The 19,461-nt window shown below is 43.7% G+C and overlaps 1 non-coding gene across 1 annotated transcript; it reads right to left on the reverse strand.

Moving 5' to 3' along the window:
* Positions 1–6,943: 6,943 nt before the first annotated feature.
* Positions 6,944–7,014, reverse strand: trnad-guc (transfer RNA aspartic acid (anticodon GUC)). Its single transcript has one exon. It is a non-coding gene; the product is annotated as a tRNA-Asp (tRNA).
* Between the last annotated feature and the right edge of the window lie 12,447 nt (positions 7,015–19,461).

The following is a 19,461-nucleotide window of genomic DNA, read 5'->3' on the forward strand; positions in this document are numbered from 1 at the left end:
GGAGAAAAGGGTGGGGCAATAGTACCTGTCTGAGACATTAACAGATGTAAATGAGGCCCTGAAATTTCACGCCATTTCAGATGTGCATGCCTGAAGGGGCTCAAAAATATTTACACCCATGAATAATGCTGCTCTGGAGCTATGCATAATTATGATAGTGAGCTGACCTCAGAAAACAGCTTTGTACTCATCAGGTAAACATGATATCCAAATTCCTTCGGAACCGTCACTGGTATGTTATTTTTATGTATGCTAATATTGTATATCCACATCATTGCATATCTACAAAACTTACAGCAAATTATGGACATCAATTTTGTAGTCTTTTGCAGTTACTCCAAAATAACTATTTTCAGAAACTTTGGAAATCATCTATGCTGATGAGTAAACTCCATAATTAAAATCTTAAGACACGAACATACAAGTGGAACAATCAAACTACAGGTGGGTACAAAATGTTTACTTCTGCAATAGAAGTAGTGAGAATAATAATTTGCCAATAAATAAAGGACAAGTTGCTGTGGGTTGAATCTATCCGCATTCTGTGATCCCGTCAAAATCAGTGCAGTATTATTTGTGAACATGAGCAGGCTTGGGATGGGAATGCAGATGGCTGGCCTCATCAGATCTTGCAAGGTCAGACCCTCCTACTAATGTTATAAATATCTGTGCTTGTGTACAACAAACATAGAGGAGGTGGCATTTTGGCAGAGCTGGGGAGGGGATGGAGAGAGGAGGGCACAATTTGTGAGTGTGAGCAATTTAGGGTCGAACCTGGATCCATCAGATTTGGGCCTGATGTAAGCAAAGGCCCAAATTCCAATAAGGAGCAACTCTGTTGCTAGCCTTCGGGATGTATCTGGGCTACTTTTGGAATTCTAGCCAGCATGCTTTTATTAGGCCCAGCAGAAGCCATTCCTGTTGAAAGTTGGAATGGGTTTCTTTGTGGGCTGAGGAAAAACCCCAAAAATGCAAAAGTGAAATTCAGCCCATTTAATTCCTGTGGGGAAAAATGAGTGCCACGTAATTCTTTGCCCTGAAAGGGCCTTCACCTCCCTCCATTAATACGTCAGCAGGGCAGGCTCCTCTGTAGCACCTTTACAGGTGCAGGCTGCTCGTCACATTTATTAACATGATCCTGTCACTCGGATTAAGGATGTTCTTCCACTTGGCGGTCATTTCACACTCTGCCACCCTGTTACTTTGTGTGTGACAAAGGAATAGCAGCCATAGTCACACATAATAGCAAGACCCCAAGCTGCTGCCTATTTGAAGCCAATGGACGTAAAATCATGGGCAGAGCTCCATAATATTGTGATCCCGTCCAGCTGCATACAAGGCCCTACTGATGGCACAAGGTCTTACAAAATTTACTCCATATTCTTTGTAAGGTATGCCCAAAGCCACAACTACTACCAGTCCATTGCAATGGACTCACACACGGATGGTTGCCAACTGAGCAGAAGGGTGGTTATCTAGGCTCTTGCCAAACCTAACATCTAGGTGTGCTGCATATTGAAGAAAGCAGCACACAGCAATTGAGAGAGAATCCAGACTGCAATGGGACCTCTCAGCTTGAAGACCTATCCACATTCGAAGAGTGGCTGGTTCACTGTAACGCTAAAAGATACTTTACACAACGAGAACATGGCAGACAATACATTGCAATCATACCTCCTGAAATAAATGGCATGAAAATCAGGCAGGGTCTATAACAGGCGCGCGATTTGATCTGCTCGATTACTGCCCAGCTAGTGGACAAAAAATTATCGATATTTACAGTTCTGCAAGGTGCATAAATGAAATCTTCCCACACCACCAAGTTTTCTGAGACAATTCAGGCAATTAAGATTAAGTTGGAAAGTGATATTAGTCTTTTCACTTTGCCAAACACCTGAGAATATCAGTCAAGGAAAGAAAACTGAAATAATGTTGTGGGTAGCTGTAATGGGAAAAAAGATTTTGCAAATTTTCCTTCAGCCAAATGAGATTGAAGGTATTTCTTGGACATAACAACAACCTTCTTCCTTTGTGTCAGATATGACTACTGCTATTGGAGATTTTCCCCTCTGGTCCCTATTGACTTTAGTTTTACCCAGGTTCCCTAGTGCCACACTTGGCCAAATGCTGCCTTGATGTCAAGAGAAGTCACTGTCTCCTCAACTCTAAAGTTCAGCTCGTGTCCATATTTAGACCAAGGCTATAATGAGGCTTGGAGCCAAGTGGAACCCAAACTGAGCATTGGTAAGCAGGTTATTGGTGGGCAAGTGCCATTAGATGACCACTTCCATCCTTTTGCTGATGATTGGGAATAGGCTGATAGGGCGATAATTGGCTGGGTTGGATTTTCCTTTTTATGGACTGAATTTTAAATGTACTGGTTATAGAAACATAGAAACATAGAAACATAGAAACATAGAAAATCGGTGCAGGAGCAGGCCATTCAGCCCTTCTAGCCTGCACCGCCATTCAATGAGTTCATGGCTGAACATGAAACTTCAGTACCCCATTCCTGCTTTCTCGCCATACCCCTTGATCCCCCGAGTAGTAAGGACTTTATCTAACTCCCTTTTGAATATATTTAGTGAATTGGCCTCAACTACTTTCTGTGGTAGAGAGTTCCACAGGTTCACCACTCTCTGGGTGAAGAAGTTTCTCCTCATCTCGGTCCTAAATGGCTTACCCCTTATCCTTAGACTGTGACCCCTGGTTCTGGACTTCCCCAACATTGGGAACATTCTTTCTGCATCTAAACCCGTCAGAATTTGAAACGTTTCTATGAGGTCCCCTCTCATTCTTCTGAACTCCAGTGAATACAAGCCCAGTTGATCCAGTCTTTCTTGATAGGTCAGTCCCACCATCCCGGGAATCAGTCTGGTGAATCTTAGCTGCACTCCCTCAATAGCAAGAATATCCTTCCTCAAGTTAGGAGACCAAAACTGTACACAATACTCCAGGTGTGGCCTCACCAAGGCCCTGTACAACTGTAGCAACACCTCCCTGCCCCTGTACTCAAATCCCCTTGCTATGAAGGCCAACATGCCATTTGCTTTCTTAACCGCCTGCTGTACCTGCATGCCAACCTTCAATGACTGATGTACCATGACACCCAGGTCTCGTTGCACCTTCCCTTTTCCTAATCTGTCACCATTCAGATAATAGTCTGTCTCTCTGTTTTTACCACCAAAGTGGATAACCTCACATTTATCCACATTATACTTCATCTTCCATTCATTTGCCCACTCACCTAACCTATCCAAGTCACTCTGCAGCCTCATAGCATCCTCCTCGCAGCTCACACTGCCACCCAACTTAGTGTCATCTGCAAATTTGGAGATATTACATTTAATCCCCTCGTCTAAATCATTAATGTACAATGTAAACAGCTGGGGCCCCAGCACAGAACCTTGCGGTACCCCACTAGTCACTAGTTATTGGCCAAATGGCTTCCTTCTGTGCTTTAAAATTCTATGATTCTATGCAAACTAATGAAAGTATCATTATGATTGATTTTAGAAGATAATTACCTCAGAGTATACCACTCTTTAAATCAAGGGATCTGAACTATTTTAAGGGTTTACAGACTGGAAATACTGATGATTCTGAGATTATTTCTTTACAAAGCAACGTGAATGTACCCAGTGCTAATATTTCAAATCTTCAATTTAAAAGTCAAGTTGAGATAGAAAATGAGGTAAATGTGAAGTGCCGGCACATGCTTGTTATTTGAGCATACTTGCTATGCAGGAAAATAGTGCGTCACCGTTCGCACTTTGTTTTACGCTTCCTGTCCACCTGACACAAATGTTGATTAAAAGTGGAACTCCAGCTCCTGCTCAGTACCTTGGTATTCGGGCGTTGAATTTGCAGCACTAATTCATTTTTGGCATTTCATCTGCACAAAGTAAACCAGTTTCCAAGTTTTTTCATTTGACGGAAGGCAGCTGTGAATGGATTACCTGCCTTTTGTCAGCAGGTACTGTTAGTGTCACAGTGCTGAACAAAGTACATGAAGAATCCCATATCTCTACTGATTTATCCACTGTCTAGCTGAGGCAGAATCTCCATATCTAAATAGAGCTTGTTAAATTCGCAATGCTAACATTTTCAGTCTTACTCTCTGCAATTGCCTCCCTTAACCTCGCCAAGTCTCTCTTCACCTCTAAGAACGATGCATTTAAGGGGAAGCTAGATAAGTACATGAGGGAGAAAAGAATAAAAGACTATGCTGATAAGGTACAATGAAGTTGGGTGGGAGGAGGCTCGAGTGGATCATAAACACCGGCATGGACTACTTGGGCCGAAGACTTGTTCCTGTGCTGTAAATTCTATGTAACTGGAAGAAAATGGCCTAAATTCTGAAACAAATTACATCTGTAGTGCTACAGGGAAGATTTTTGGTTTAAGTTTGGATATATAGTTGGGTGGTTTGATAGCTGAGTGGTTTAAGGTGCATAAAGGAAAAACTAACTCGGACAGAAAAAATTTACATCATCCTTTAGGCCACTCTAAGATTGGAATTATTCCTAAAAAAAAGGTAATGGCAAAGAAATGTCATAATGTGTGTCACATTTTGGGGGGTTTACACTAAGGGGGCTAAATTGCCCCTTTTTATAGGCCTATTAGCGCCTCCGGGGGTAATTTATGCCTGAGGGTGGGGGACGCTACTGCCTCCTGGGAAATTGCCCCGGAGGGTTGGGAGGCGCTATCCCAATGGTGCCATGAACCATGATCAGTGCCCCGGACCGTCGTGCAACCGACAATTACATCATCGCTATGCGCGGTAGCCCCTCAACGCCCTGCGCCGACCCCATAACGCCCCACGGGAAAAATTGCTCCGCGGGCCACGAGGCTAGTGCGGGCGGATATCAATGCCAGCTTCGCGGATCTTGGGTCGGCGCGACAATGGCCACCCGAGCATGGACAGGGCCACCATCATGCAGCCCGGTACTCCGTTTTGGGTGCCGGGTTGCTGGTCCAGTCTCATGCTGCTCTGGTGGTCCAGTGATGGCCACCTTTGGGCCTTGCAGAGTACACAGCAGCCCTCCCCTTTAATCCAAGGGAAGGGCGTTGTAGGGCGTCAGCAGTACACCGAGTATCCATGTAGCGCTGGCCTCAGTGTCACGCTACCGACTCGGGAGCACCCCTGAAAGGAATTGGAGCATCGCGACAGCGCCCCGCTTCCTTTGAGGGGTGGAAAGCCCAATTCCGTGTCGGGGGCTTGACCTCCGGGCTGGGCGATAAAAGACCTGGAAGGATTCTGCACCTAATGGGGGCACGGGGCAATTTCGTCCCAAGGTATTTTCTGTGGTTCAAAGCAAAGCAACTGGCCAATTCTGTAAGTGTATCTCACATCCCCTATGAATCAACTGGATGGGCTTCACCTTCTCAATATCTATATAAATAAATCATTCCATGGACTGTGTGGAAACGTACCTGACAGATGGTCACTCTGACACCTCATGTCACGAACACTTTTCTCCAATCACGGTTCCATACATTGGAGGGGAAATCATGTTTATCCACTTTGAGGTTATCCACTTTGGTGGTAAAAACAGAGAGACAGACTATTATCTGAATGGTGACAGATTAGGAAAAGGGGAGGTGCAAAGAGACCTGGGTGTCGTGGTACATCAGTCATTGAAGGTTGGCATGCAGGTGCAGCAGGCGGTTAAGAAAGCAAATGGCATGTTGGCCTTCATAGCAAGGGGATTTGAGTACAGGGGCAGGGAGGTGTTGCTACAGTTGTACAGGGCATTGGTGAGGCCACACCTGGAGTATTGTGTACAGTTTTGGTCTCCTAACCTGAGGAAGGGCATTCTTGCTATTGAGGGAGTGCAGCGAAGGTTCACCAGAATGATTCCCGGGATGGCGGGACTGACCTATCAAGAAAGACTGGATCAACTGGGCTTGTATTCACTGGAGTTCAGAAGAATGAGAGGGGACCTCATAGAAACATTTAAAATTCTGACGGGGTTAGACAGGTTAGATGCAGGAAGAATGTTCCCAATGTTGGGGAAGTCCAGAACTAGAGGTCACAGTCTAAGGATAAGGGGTAAGCCATTTAGGACCGAGATGCGGAGGAACTTCTTCACCCAGAGAGTGGTGAACCTGTGGAATTCTCTACCACAGAAAGTTGTTGAGGCCAATTCACTAAATATATTCAAAAAGGAGTTAGATGAGGTCCTTTCTACTAGGGGGATCAAGGGGTATGGCGAGAAAGCAGGAATGGGGTACTGAAGTTGAGTGTTCAGCCATGAACTCATTGAATGGCGGTGCAGGCTAGAAGGGCCGAATGGCCTGCTCCTGCACCTATTTTCTATGTTTCTATGTTTAACTAATTTACTGGAATTCTTTGAGGATATAACGAGCATGGTGGATAGAGGTGTACCGATGGATGTGGTGTATTTAGATTTCCAAACGGCATTCGATAAGGTGCCACGCAAAAGGTTACTGCAGAAGATAGAGGTACGCGGAGTCAGAGGAAATGTATTAGCATGGATCGAGAATTGGGTTGCTAACAGAAAGCAGAGAGTCGGGATAAATGGGTCCTTTTCGGGTTGGAAATCGGTGGTTAGTGGTGTGCCGCAGGGATCAGTGCTGGGACCACAACTGTTTACAATATACATAGATGACCTGGAAGAGGGGACAGAGTGTAGTACAACAAAATTTGCAGATGACACAAAGATTCGTGGGAAAGCGGGTTGTGTAGAGGACACAGAGAGGCTGCAAAGAGATTTAGATAGGTTAAGCGAATGGGCTAAGGTTTGGCAGATGGAATACAATGTCAGAAAATGTGAGGTCATCCACCTTGGAAAAAAAAACAGTAAAAGGGAATATTACTTGAATGGGGAGAAATTACAACATGCTGCGGTGCAGAGGGACCTGGGGGTCCTTGTACATGAAATTCTTTTAGAGAAATTCTACATATTGAAATAACTGCCTCCCCGTCGGGGAATCGAACCCCGGTCTCCCGCGTGACAGGCGGGATACTCACCACTATACTAACGAGGAACTGACGGGTAAAATGTTTCCGCCCGGTTGTATCCCAAAAAGTTAGTTGCAGATGCAGCAGGTAATCAGGAAGGCGAATGGAATGTTGGCCTTCATTGCGAGAGGGGTAGAGTACAAAAGCAGGGAGGTCCTGCTGCAACTGTACAGAGTATTGGTGAGGCCACACCTGGAGTACTGCGTGCAGTTTTGGTCACCTGACTTAAAGAAGGATATACTAGCTTTGGAGCGGGTACAGAGACGATTCACTAGGCTGATTCCGGAGATGAGGGGATTACCTTATGATGATAGATTGAGTAGACTGGGTCTTTACTCGTTGGAGTTCAGAAGGATGAGGGGTGATCTTACAGAAACATTTAAAATCATGAAAGGGATAGACAAGATAGAGGCAGAGAGGTTGTTTCCACTGGTCGGGGAGACTAGAGCTAGGGGGCACAGCCTCAAAATACGGGGGAGCCAATTTAAAACCGAGTTGAGAAGGAATTTCTTCTCCCTGAGAGTTGCGAATCTGTAGAATTCTCTGCCCAGGGAAGCAGTTGAGGCTAGCTCATCGAATGTATTCAAATCACAGATAGATAGATTTTTAACCAATAAGGGAATTAAGGGTTATGGGGAGCGGGCGGGTAAGTGGAGCTGAGATCACGGCCAGATCAGCCATGATCTTATTGAGTGACGGAGCAGGCTCGAGGGGCTACCCCTGTTCCTAATTCTTATATTCTTATGTTCTTATGTGGTGAAGTTCACAGCTATGGTTTGGCTAGCATTGAATTGCTTGTGTTGGCCCTTGTGGCCAAACCATCACAAACCATCAGCTTCGTCGCACGACAGTTGCTGGGTGCTGCTCACAGGCTTTGCCACTGACTGTCTCTACTGATTTATCCACTGTTTAGCTAAAGCAGCATCATCAATGAATGCCTTGTTTTGCACCAGCCAGAGTGTATATCAGCAGAAAAGGCACATAAGGCACACAAGGCTACCTCATCCTGAACAAGGTGTACTGTAGAATTTTTTTCCGGCCATGTCAGCCCTGTGGTCAATAACATGTTCCCTGGATAAAATGCCTTTTAAAATATGGGCTGTGCAGCAAGGTATGAACTTTCTCTCTGCCTTTTGGCAGACCCTCTAGTGAGGCCAGGTACCTGTACCTCTTTCAGTCCCACATGGCTTGTACTAACTAACCTGTTGCTAACCATGCTCAGAGCTGACCCAACCTGTCTGAAATCATGCTAGTCCCTGACATGTTACTTCTAGCAATACAAAATAAGTTAAAAATACAACACAAGGGAAGTACATTTTTGGTATAGGTTGTTTCTTAAATTGATTTTGGGCATCCTGGACATTTCAATAGTTTGTCCAATGAGAACATGAGCCATGTAGACCAGAATGTACCAATTTTGATCCCTGGTCTATGATGAGCTAGCTCTATACCTAAGCCAGGTGAAGATATGACAGTTGGTCTCACCACCTCTGGTTTACGGTGGGGAAAATCAGTATTCATAATTGCTTCCAGCAACCCTGTTGGAAATATGTATAGATGCATGTTGGATGAAGATAGGAACTAGGTTATCTGTGATGTCACCAGTCGCTGTATAGCTCAATGACACCAATGCTAAAGCTCACACATAAATCACATGAACTTGGGTAAGGTACTGGAGTTCGACTGGTACTCGTTGAACCATACCCCATCAAATGTCAACACCTTCAAGAGCAGAGGAAAAAGATAAAATTAGCAATAACAAAATGAAAAAAGGAAACAGTCCTGCTATTTCTCCTTCACCATCGAATGTACCAAAGATTTCGACTTTAAAGTGTGCATTGAATTGACACTAGCACAAAACTGAAGTAACAGTTTTAAAAACAAAGGCTGGAATTTTGCAGGTACTCAGAGGATGGGATGGGTGGTGGGTCAGCTGCTAAATTTAAAATGATTTGACAGCGGGTCGGAATACCTCTGTCTACCCACCACCATGTTATTTTCCCAGATGTCGGGTCTGAACAGACTCAACATGCAGTGGTGGGGGAGGCAACTTAGGTCACTATGACCTTGTTAAGAGCCTATTAAAAAGAATTTTGAGCTGAACTTACCATTTACTAGGTCATTCACAAGGTTTACACTGCTCGGGGATCACGTCAGGTAAGGACATTGGGAGTTGTATGACCATGAATTTATTTCTTTACTTCACATCAATTGTGCTATAAAAGCTCCCATCTCACAGCTGTTCACTTTCCAAGATCAAAAGCTATTGCTTACTGCATTTGGAAGGCACATTGAGCTTTATGCAGGTTGCAACTGTTTGGAGCAAATCCTCTATCCAGTGTCACCTCATTGGAACAACGTCTATCACCACTGACAGATCACTTCTGTCATCTCAAGTTCACCTGCCATCTATTACATTACCATCAGTGCCCTTGAAACTATCTCACCTTGGTCCTCAGAATATCACCACAATTAACTCCAACACCAGCATTACCTGACACACCAGCAACACCAACAACACCAACCTTCTCAGCAATCAACTGATGCTGCACAGGACACAGGGCATCAGCACCCGACCACATTGCTGCCCAGGATGCCAGTGATGGCCTCACCATGGACAGATTTACTTACTTGATGCTGTACACCCTGGCTGCCACATGATATGCCAGGTTGGCACCACCCCACACCAGCGCCATAAAGCATCCTTATAATGTCTAAGCCATTCCTTTTACATTCCTAACCATTGCGGGGGTACCGTTATGTCTAACCATTCACTACAACTCACCAAAATCACTTCCAAAGGCGCACATAAATCTGTCCAAGAACACAAAGCTTTCAATATTTGATTAGCAGATTAACAGAAACTTGACATGAACATTGGCTAAAACACCCAAGTACTTATCCTTGTGTGTTGTTCGTTAGTATGATTTGATGAGGATGAGTGTGAGGGGTGGCTACTGAGATGGGGGAGTGATAATGTAGATAGAGAGGAATAGGTGGAAGTGTGAGGAAAGTTGGTGTAAGGATGTGCAGGAGTAGGGTAGGGAAGGAAGAGTGATGGGCATGTGATGAGTGACTCAGCAGGATGAGATTGAGTGTGGCTTGGCAGTAATGTTTTGTGATCCACTGAGATCATTGAAAGGTTTGTGCTACTGCCACCTGGTCCGGCTGACAAAATTCCTGCTTGTGCCCTCCTGGGCAATGTGCAACCAGGCTGTGGTGATCTTCTGGGGCTGTCTCTTCTACCCATTGGAAGAGAAGAGAACCTCCCTGCATGCTGTGACTTTTGGAGGGAGTCTCCATAAGCTTGGGTGCAGCTGTGCACCTTTGTGTAGTGCTTGTCAGTGTTTGCAGCACCTCAATGCTGTAGAACACTGACAGCACAACTGTGAAAGTAAATTTGTACATGGTCCCTTTAAGGAAACTGGCTGATGATGCGTCATCAAATGGCGTCATCAGACCCACTTCCTTTAATTAGCTGGGAAACGCGCTGGGCGGGCTTAACAAGCCCAATCAGCATAAAATCATTTCTACAAAATTGAGGTAGGGGAAATCATGGCCAATGGCTCAGATTTTACTCTTACAATACTTGTTTTCAGTGGAAGTTAATTTGGCCTTCGGAATTAGCGTGAAATGGGAGATAGTGAATTGACAGTCTGCGTTACACTGTTGTACAGACTGATTGCACTGTTGTACAGCCTGATTTATACTGTTGTAAAGCTGAACTTAGACTGTTGTACAGCCTGATTTACACTGTTGTACAGCCTGATTTACACTGTTGTACAGCCTGATTTACACAGCTGTACAACCCAATTTACGCTGTTGTACAGCCTGATGTACACTGTTGTATAGCCCACCTTACACTGTACAGCCTGAATTACAAAGTTGTACAGCCAGATTTACAATGTTGTACAACCTGATTTACACTGTTGTACAGCCTGAGCTACACTGTTGTACAGCCTGATTACACAGTTGTACAGACTGATTAAACTGTTACATAGCCTGATTTACACTATGGTACAGCCTGAATTACACTGTTATACAGTCTGATTTACAAAGTTGTACAGCCTGATTAAACTGTTGTACAGCCTGATTTACACTACTGTACAACCGACCCTAAACTGTTGTACAGCCTGACAAACACTGTATTACAGCCTGATTTACACTGTTGTACAGCCTGATTACAATATTGTACAGCCTGATTACACAGTTATGCAGCCTGATTTATACTATGTTACAGCCTGATTTACACTGTTATACAACCTGATTTACACTGTTGTACAACCCAACTTACACTCTTGTACAGCCTGATTACACTATTGTACAGCCTGATTTACATTCTTGTACAACTTGATTTACACTGTTGTACAACCCACCTTACAGTGTTGTACAGCCTGACTTAAACTGTTGTACAGCTGGATTAAACTGTTGTACAGCCTGATTTACACTGTTGTACAGCCTGATTACACTGTTGTACAGCCTGGTTCACACTGTTGTACAACCTGATTTAAACTGTTGTAGAACCCACCTTATATTGTTGTACAGCCTGATTTACACTGTTGTACAGCCTGATTACACTGTTGTACAGCCTGATTTATACTGTTGTACAGCATGGTTACACTGTTGTATAGCCCACCTTACAATGTATAGCCTGATTTATACTGTTGTGCAGCATGATTACACTGTTGTATAGCCTACCTTACAATGTATAGCCTGATTTACATTATTGTACAACCTGATTTACACTGTTATACAGCCTGGTTCACACTGTTGTACAGCCTGATTTACAGTGTTGTACAACCCACCTTATACTGTCGTACAGCCTGATTTACACTGTTGTACAGCTTGATTTATGCTGTTGTACAGCCTGATTACACTGTTGTACAACCCACTTTATACTGTCGTACAGCCTGATTTACACTGTTGTACAGCTTGATTTACACTGTTGTACAGCCTGCTTTACAATATTGTACAACTTGATTTACACTATTGTACATCCCACCTTATACTGTTGTACAGCCTGATTTACACTGCCGTACAGCCCAATTTACACTGTTGTACAGCCTGATTTACACTGTTGTACAGCCTGATTTACACTGCTGTACAACCCGATTTACACTGCTGTACAGCCTACCTTACACTGTACAGCCTGAATTACAAAGTTGTACAGCCAGATTTACAATGTTGTACAACCTGATTTATACTGTTGTACAGCCTGAGCTACACTGTTGTACAGCCTGATTACACAGTTGTACAGCCTGATTAAACTGTTACATAGCCTGCTTTACACTATGGTACAGCCTGAATTACACTGTTGTACAGCCTGATTTACACAATTGTACAGCCTGATTAAACTGTTGTACAGCCTGATTTACACTACTGTACAACTGATCTTAAACTGTTGTACAGCCTGACAAACACTGTTTTGCAGCCTGATTTACACTGTTGTACAGCCTGATTACAATGTTGTACAGCCTGATTACACAGTTATGCAGCCTGATTTATACTGTGTTACAGCCTGATTTACACTGTTATACAACCTGATTTACACTGTTGTACAGTCTGATTTACACTGTTGTACAACTTGATTTACACTGTTGTACAACCCACCTAATACAGTGGCACAGCTTGATTAAACTGTCATACAGCCTGATTTACAATGTTGTACAGCCTGATTTACACTGTTGTACAACTTGATTTACACTGTTGTACAACCCACCTAATACAGTGACACAGCTTGATTAAACTGTTATACAGCCTGATTTACACTGTTGTACAGCCTGATTACACTTGTTCAACCTGATTTACACCGTTGTACAACCCACCTTACTCTATTGTACAGCCTGATTTACACTGTTGTACAGCCTGATTACACTGTTGTACAGCCTGTTTCACACTGTTGTACAACCTGATTTCACTGTTGTACAACCTGATTTACACTGTTGTAGAACCGACCTTATATTTTTGTACAGCCTGATATACACTGTTGTACAGCCTGATTTACACGGTTGTATAGCCTGATTACACTGTTGTACTGGCTGATTACAGTGTTGTACAGCCTGATTTACACTGTTGTACAGCCCACCTTAAACTGTATAGCCTGATTAACAATGTTGTACAACTTGATTTACAATGTTATACAGCCTGATTAAAACTGTTGTTCAACCCGATTTACACCGTTGTACAACCCACCTTACATTGTTGTACAGCCTGATTTAAACTGTTTTACAGCCTGATTTACACTGTTGTACAGCCTGATTACACAGTTATGCAGCCTGATTTACATTTTGTACAGCCTGATTTACACTGTTATACAGCCAGATTTACACTCTTTTACAGCCTGATTACACTATTGTACAGCCTGATTTACACTCTTGTACAACTTGATTTACACTTTTGTACAACCCACCAAACACAGTGGCACAGCTTGATTAAACTGTTATACAGCCTGATTTATACTGTTGTACAGCCTGATTACACTGTTGTACAACCTGGTTTACACTGTTGTACAACCCACCTTACAGTGTTGTACAGCCTGGCTTACACTGTTGTACAGCCTGATTTACACTGTTGTACAGCCTGCTTAAACTGTTATACAGCCTGATTTATACTGTTGTACAGCCTGATTACAGTGTTGTACAGCCTGTTTCACACTGTTGTACAACCTGATTTCACTGTTGTACAACCTGATTTACACTGTTGTACAACCCACCTTATATTTTTGTACAGCCTGATTACACTGTTGTACTGGCTGATTACAGGGTTGTACAGCCTGATTTACACTGTTGTACAGCCCACCTTAAACTGTATAGCCTGATTAACAATGTTGTACAACTTGATTTACAATGTTATACAGCCTGATTTACATTGTTGTGCAGCCTGATTACACTGTTGTTAAACCTGATTTACACCATTGTACAACCCACCGTACACTGTTGTACAGCCTGATTTACATTATGTTACAGCCTGATTTACACTGTTATAAAACCTGATTTACACTGTTGTACAGCCTGATATACACTTTTGTACAACTTGATTTGCACTGTTGTACAACCCAACTTACACTGTTGTACAGCCTGATTACACTATTGTACAGCCTGATTTACACTCTTGTACAACTTGATTTACACTTTTGTACAACCCACCTAACACAGTGGCACAGCTTGATTAAACTGTTATACAGCCTGATTTATACTGTTGTACAGCCTGATTTATACTGTTATACAGCCTGATTACACTGTTGTACAACTTGGTTTACACTGTTGTATAACCCACCTTACAGTGTTGTACAACCTGACTTAAACTGTTGTACAGCCAGATTAACCTGTTGTACAGTTGTACAGCCTGATTTACACTGTTGTACAGCCTGATTACACTGTTGTACAGCCTGGTTCACACTGTTGTACAGCCTGATTTCACTGTTGTACAATCTGATTTACACTGTTGTAGAACCCACCTTATGTTATTGTACAGCCTGATTTACACTGTTGTACAACGTGATTTACACTGTTGTACAACCCACTTTACTCTCTTGTACAGCCTGATTACACTATTGTACAGCCTGATTTACACTCTTGTACAACTTGATTTACACTGTTGTACAACCCAACTAATACAGTGGCACAGCTTGATTAAACTGTTATACAGCCTGATTTACACTGTTGTACAGCCCACCTTAAACTGTATTGCCTGATTAACAATGTTGTACAATTTGATTTACAATGTTATACAGCCTGATTTACACTGTTGTACAGCCTGATTACACTGTTGTTCAACCTGATTTACACCGTTGTACAACCCACCTTACACTGTTGTACAGCCTGATTACACTTTTATACAAACGGATTTAAATTGTTGTACAACCCAGCTTACACTGTTGTACAGCCTGATTAAACTGTTATACAGCCTGATTTATACTGTTGCACAGCCTGATTACACTGTTATACAGCCTGATTTACACTGTACTATAGCCTGATTACACTGTTGTACAGCCTGATTTACGCTGTTGTACAACCCACGTTACACTGTTGCACAGCTTGATTGACGCTGTTGTACAGCCTGATTATGCTGTTGTACAACCCACCTTACACTGTTGTACAGCCTGATTTATAATGTTTTACAACCTGATTTACACTCTTGTCAAGCCTGATTTACACTGTTGTCTGATTTAAACTGTTGTACAACCCAGCTTACACTGTTGTATAGCCTGATTTACACTGTTGTACAGCCTGATTTATGCTGTTGCACAGCTTAATTGATGCTGTTGTACAGCCTGATTATGCTGTTGTACAACCCACCTTACACTGTTGTACAGCCTGATTTATAATGTTTTACAACCTGATTTACGCTCTTGTCAAGCCTGATTTACACTGTTGTCTGATTTAAACTGTTGTACAACCCAGCTTACACTGTTGTATAGCCTGATTTACACTGTTGTACAGCCTGATTTACGCTGTTGCACAGCTTGATTGACGCTGTTGTACAGCCTGATTATGCTGTTGTACAACCCACCTTACACTGTTGTACAGCCTGATTTATAATGTTTTACAACCTGATTTACGCTCTTGTCAAGCCTGATTTACACTGTTGTCTGATTTAAACTGTTGTACAACCCAGCTTACACTGTTGTACAGCTTGATTACACTGTTGTATAGCCTGATTTACACAGTTGTACAGCCTGAATTTCACTGTTGTACGGCCTGATTACACTTACAGCCTGATTTACATTGTTGTACAGCCTGATTTGCATTGTTGTACAGCCCACCGCACACTGTACAGCTTGATTTACACTGTTGCACAACCCACCTTACACTTTTGTACAGCCTGATTTACACTGTTGTACAACCCACCTTACATTGTTGTACAGCCTGACTTAAACTGTTGTGCAGCCTGATTACACTGTTGTACAGCCTCATTTACACTGTTGTACAACCTGATTGATGCTGTTGTACAGCCTGATAAGAACATAAGAACTTAAGAATTAAAAACAGGAGTAGGCCATCTAGCCCCTCGAGCCTGCTCCGCCATTCAAAAAGATCATGGCTGATCTGGCCGTGGACTCAGCTCCACTGACCTACCCGCTCCCCATAACCCTTAATTCCCTTATTGGTTAAAAATGTATCTATCTGTGATTTGAATACATTCAATGAGCTAGCCTCAACTACTTCCTTGGGCAGAATATGCCACAGATTCACAACCCTCTGGGAGAAGAAATTCCTTCTCAACTCGGTTTTAAATTGGCTCCCCCGTATTTTGAGGCTGTGCCCCCTAGTTCTAGTCTCCCCGACCAGTAGAAACAACCTCTCTGCCTCTATCTTGTCTATCCCTTTCATTATTTTAAATTTTTCTGTAAGATCACCCCTCATCCTTCTGAACTCCAACGAGTAAAGACCCAGTCTACTCAATCTATCATCATAAGGTAAACCCCTCATCTCCGGAATCAGCCTAGTGAATCGTCTCTGTACCCCCTCCAAGGCTAGTATATCCTTCCTTAAGTAAGGTGACCAAAACTGCACGCAGTACTCCAGGTGCGGCCTCACCAATAGCCTGTACAGTTGCAGCAGGACCTCCCTGTACTCCATCCCTCTCGCAATGAGGGCCAACATTCCATTCGCCTTTCTGATTACCTGCTGCACCTGCAAACTAACTTTTTAGGATTCATGCACTAGGACCCCCAGATCCCTCCTCAGTAACTTTTAACATTGTTATTACCAGTTTAAGTGTATCTAAGGGTTAAGACATGGCAGGAGAGCTCGGTCGGGTGTTATGCTCCTCCTGTACCATGTGGGAACTCAGGGACACTTCCGGTGTCCCTGACGACTACGTGTGCGGGAAGTGTATCCGCCTCCAGCTCCTGACGGTCCGCGTTACGGAATTGGAGCTGAGGGTGGATTTACTCTGGAGCATCCACGATGCTGAGAATGACGTGAGTATCACGTGTAGTGAGTTGGTCTTACCGCAGGGAAAGGGTCCACAGCCAGATAGGGAATGGAAGACCAGCAGGAAGAGTAGAGCAAGGAAGGTAGTGCAGGGGTCCCCTGCGGTCATCCCCCTGCAAAACAGATACACCGCTTTGGGTACTGTTGAGGGGAATGACTCATCAGGGGAGGGCAGCAGCAGCCAAGTTCATGGCACCGTGGCTGGCTCTGCTGCACAGGAGGGCAAGAAAAAGAGTGGGAGAGCGATAGTGATAGGGGATTCAATTGTGAGGGGAATAGATAGGCGTTTCTGCGGCCGCAACCGAGACTCCAGGATGGTATGTTGCCTCCCTGGTGCAAGGGTCAAGGATGTCTCGGAGCGGGTGCAGGACATTCTGAAATGGGAGGGAGAACAGCCAGTTGTCGTGGTGCACATTGGTACCAACGACATAGGCAAAAAAAGGGATGAGGTCCTACGAAACGAATTTAAGGAGCTAGGAGCTAAATTAAAAAGTAGGACCTCAAAAGTAGTAATCTCGGGATTGCTACCAGTGCCACGTGATAGTCAGAGTAGGAATCGCAGGATAGCGCAGATGAATACGTGGCTTGAGCAGTGGTGCAGCAGGGAGGGATTCAAATTCCTGGGGCATTGGGACCGGTTCTGGGGGAGGTGGGACCAGTACAAACCGGACGGTCTGCACCTGGGCAGGACTGGAACCAATGTCCTAGGGGGAGTGTTTGCTAGTGCTGTTGGGGAGGATTTAAACTAATATGGCAGGGGGATGGGAACCAATGCAGGGAGACAGAGGGAAACAAAAAGGAGCCAAAAGCAAAAGACAGAAAGGAGATGAGGAAAAGTGGAGGGCAGAGAAACCCAAGGCAAAGAACAAAAAGGGCCACTGTACAGCAAAATTCTAAAAGGACAAAGGGTGTTAATAAAACAAGCCTGAAGGCTTTGTGTCTTAATGCAAGGAGTATCCGCAATAAGGTGGATGAATTAATTGTGCAAATAGATGTTAACAAATATGATGTGATTGGGATTACGGAGACGTGGCTCCAGGATGATCAGGGCTGGGAACTCAACATTCAGGGGTATTCAACATTCAGGAAGGATAGAATAAAAGGAAAAGGAGGTGGGGTAGCATTGCTGGTTAAAGAGGAGATTAATGCAATAGTTAGGAAAGACATTAGCTTGGATGATGTGGAATCTATATGGGTAGAGCTGCAGAACACCAAAGGGCAAAAAACGTTAGTAGGAGTTGTGTACAGACCTCCAAACAGTAATAGGGATGTTGGGGAGGGCATCAAACAGGAAATTAGGGGTGCATGCAATAAAGGTGCAGCAGTTATAATGGGTGACTTTAATATGCACATAGATTGGGCTAGCCAAACTGGAAGCAATACGGTGGAGGAGGATTTCCTGGAGTGCATAAGGGATGGTTTTCTAGACCAATATGTTGAGGAACCAACTAGGGGGGAGGCCATCTTAGACTGGGTGTTGTGTAATGAGAGAGGATTAATTAGCAATCTCATTGTGCGAGGCCCCTTGGGGAAGAGTGACCATAATATGGTGGAATTCTGCATTAGGATGGAGAATGAAACAGTAATTTCAGAGACCATGGTCCAGAACTTAAAGAAGGGTAACTTTGAAGGTATGAGGCGTGAATTGGCTAGGATAGATTGGCGAATGATACTTAGGGGGTTGACTGTGGATGGGCAATGGCAGACATTTAGAGACCGCATGGATGAAGTACAACAATTGTACATTCCTGTCTGGCGTAAAAATAAAAAGGGGAAGGTGGCTCAACCGTGGCTATCTAGGGAAATCAGGGATAGTATTAAAGCCAAGGAAGTGGCATACAAATTGGCCAGAAATAGCAGCGAACCTGGGGACTGGGAGAAATTTAGAACTCAGCAGAGGAGGACAAAGGGTTTGATTAGGACAGGAAAAATGGAGTACGAGAAGAAGCTTGCAGGGAACATTAAGGCGGATTGCAAAAGTTTCTATAGGTATGTAAAGAGAAAAAGGTTGGTGAAGACAAACGTAGGTCCCCTGCAGTCAGAATCAGGGGAAGTCATAACGGGGAGCAAAGAAATGGCGGATCAATTGAACAAGTACTTTGGTTCGGTATTCACTAAGGAGGATACAAACAACCTTCCGGATATAAAAGGGGTCAGAGGGTCTAGTAAGGAAGAGGAACTGAGGGAAATCTTTATTAGTCGGGAAATTGTGTTGGGGAAATTGATGGGATTGAAGGCCGATAAATCCCCAGGGCCTGATGGACTGCATCCTAGAGTACTTAAGGAGGTGGCCTTGGAAATAGCGGATGCATTGACAGTCATTTTCCAACATTCCATTGACTCTGGATCAGTTCCTATGGAGTGGAGGGTAGCCAATGTAACCCCACTTTTTAAAAAAGGAGGGAGAGAGAAAACAGGGAATTATAGACCGGTCAGCCTGACCTCAGTAGTGGGTAAAGTGATGGAATCAATTATTAAGGATGTCATAGCAGTGCATCTGGAAAATGGTGACATGATAGGTCCAAGTCAGCATGG

Source organism: Pristiophorus japonicus, chromosome 10, assembly GCF_044704955.1.
Source record: "Pristiophorus japonicus isolate sPriJap1 chromosome 10, sPriJap1.hap1, whole genome shotgun sequence".
Taxonomy (NCBI): domain Eukaryota; kingdom Metazoa; phylum Chordata; class Chondrichthyes; family Pristiophoridae; genus Pristiophorus; species Pristiophorus japonicus.